This window comes from Orycteropus afer, unplaced genomic scaffold (assembly GCF_000298275.1).
Source record: "Orycteropus afer afer isolate SDZICR_OR568_19922 unplaced genomic scaffold, OryAfe1.0 scaffold00035, whole genome shotgun sequence".
NCBI classification, from domain to species: Eukaryota; Metazoa; Chordata; class Mammalia; order Tubulidentata; family Orycteropodidae; genus Orycteropus; species Orycteropus afer.
In genome coordinates this window covers 12,100,190-12,102,987 of record NW_006921622.1, presented here as the reverse complement: position 1 = coordinate 12,102,987, position 2,798 = coordinate 12,100,190, and positions in this window count along the sequence as shown.

Below are 2,798 nucleotides of genomic sequence, written 5' to 3'. Positions count from 1 at the left end.
TTAGTCCAATTCTGTATCCTTCCCTTCAAGGCTCAGGGGTCCACGATTATCTTCTTTGTCTGTGTTAATTGGTTTCCCTTTTCTTTGTTGAAGAGGGTCTGTGCAATCCTTCTGCCTAGTCCACCATCTTTCCAGAACTCCCCTTTTTTTAAAATCTTTAAGCCAGAAGATCAAAAAACATCTGAGGGAGGGTGTCTCTTGTTAGAGCAGCTTAGCCTTTTGCCTAACCTAATAACTGAGGTGAGTAGCATGTTTCTCCATTCAAGATTTCATCAATTATGTGATTAATCATCACCCTTAGAGTATGGTCAGTCATTAAGCAGATCTGCCTAACCACCTATTACTATTTTTCCAGTGCTTTATAGTATAGTGCTTGAGTGTGCAGGCTTTAGCACCAGAGTTCAAGCATCAGTCCTAGCTTGTACTACTTTTGACTCTGGACAAGTTACTTTACCTCTCATCAATTACCTCAGTCTTGTCAATTTTATAACGTAGATAATAGTACCTATTATCTATTTCATAGGGCATTTCTTCTCTTTTTTATGTTTCATTTTTGGCGAAAATATACACAGCAAAACCTACTTCCATTCCACAGTTTATAGACAATAATGATCAGTGACATAGGTTAAATTCTTCACATTGTGTCAACAGTCTCTTATTTCTGTTCTTGTTGTTTCGCTTACATTTACTTAATTGCCCTGTCCTGCCCCCACTGTCTCATCTATGATTTAAAATAGCTGTTGACACTTTGATCTCATATAATTTTTTTAAAAAAGTAACACAGTACACAAAGGTGACAATCTCTACACTTTAGTGTAAATTGTTACTTAGTTTAAAGGTGACTTCAGGGGATAATTTCAATTCAGGGTTTGAAGAGCAATTTAAGAGGACTCCTCCAGACTCAGTAGATAACAACAGGTTCAGTAAATCTGGTTCCTTTAAGGATTTGTAGTTCTGTTCCACATTTTTCTCCCTTTTTATCAGGATTTCTCTATTAATTTCTTGATCAGAATGTTCAATAGTGCTACCAGGCACCATCTAGTTGTGGTCTTGAGATGGAGAAAGCATGTTGACAATCAGTCCTGTAGTCCGGTTCTTTCTCTAATTCTTGGGTTTCTTTCTCTTTCGCTCCAGATGAACAAAGACCAAGAGTTATATCTTAGATCACTATTCATAAGCTTTTAAGACCCCAGACACTACTCACCACACTAGGTGGTAGAACATAAACTTTTAAGAACTATATTATGCTGATTGATTGGATTGTCCCACCAGACCATAGCCCTAAACTTCCAAACCAAGAGAACTAATCCAATGAAGAGACTGGTCATGTCTATATCAGCATCTGTAGGCCCTCTCTTTTTTGTGTTATTGTTGCAAAACCATACACAACCTAGCATTTGCCCATTTGTCCCTTTTCCATATGTGCTGTTGATTGACATGACTTACGTCAGTCATGCTGTGCAAATTTTACCCATATTTGGTGTTACTTTTCCCATTTTTAGAAACAAAAAGTGACTACTATCTAAGGCATACTTTTCCCTCTCCCCCCTCCCCGCATCCTTCTACCTGTAACCACTAATGTACATTAGTTTCTGTGTATTTACTTATTCATGCCATTTCCTAAAAGTAAGAACATACAATATTTGTTTTTATGTGACTTAGCATAATGTTCTCCAGGTTTATCCATGTTGTAAGATGTTTCAGGAATTCATTTTTCTTTACCACTGAGTAATATTGCATTGTATGTATATACCACATTTTACATATCCATTCATCTGTTGATGGGCATTTACATTGTTTCCATCTTTTTGCTGTTGTGAACAGTGCTCCAATGAACACAGGTGTGCATATGTCTGTTCGTGTTACTTCCATTAGATCCCTGAGTGTGTACCTAGGAGTGGAATTGCTGGGTCATATGACAGCTCTATCTCTAGTTTTTTGAGGAATCACCAGACTATTTTCCACAACAGCTGTAACACTTTGCATTCCCACAAGTAATGGATGAGGGTTCCAATTTCTCTACATCCCCTCCAAAATTTTTTTTTAATCTTAGCCATTCTAGTGGGAGTGAAATAGTGTCTCATTGTAGTTTTGATTAGCATTTCTCTGATGGCTGAGAGGTTGAGCATCTTTTCATGTGTCTGCTGGCCCTTTGGATATCCTCTTTGGTGAAGTGTCTGAATTATTTGTCTTTTAGATGTTAAGTTGTAGAACTTTTCCATATATTTTAGATATTAGACTCTTCTTGGTTATATCATTCCCAAAGGTTTTTCCCAATCTGTAGGTTGTCTCCTTACTCTTTTGATAAAATCTTCTGATGAACATTAGCATTTTACTTTTGTGAAGTCCCAGTTATCTATTTTGTTTTCTGTTGCTTGTGCATTTGTTGTTATATTTGGTAAGCTATCATTGAAAAGAATAAGGTCCCAAAGCTTTATATTTTCTGCCAAGATCTTTATGGTTTTAGATTGAACAACTAGGTCCTTGATGCATTTTGAATTAGTTTTTATGTGTAGCATGACATATGGATGGGTCTTGTTTCATTTTTCTGCATGTGGAAATCTAGTTTTGTCAGCACCATTTGTTGTTAAAGAGACTGTTCCTTTCTCATTGAATGGATTTGACTCCCTTGTCAAAGATCAATTTATCATAACTGGGATGAGAAAGACATAGAGAGGTACATGGGAAGTACAGACAACAAATGTGAACCCTTTTGCATATACAGTACTGAGTTGTCAGTGAAGGCAAACATGGGTATATGGACGGATAGATAGGTGGACAGGCTAAACAATTAGGTA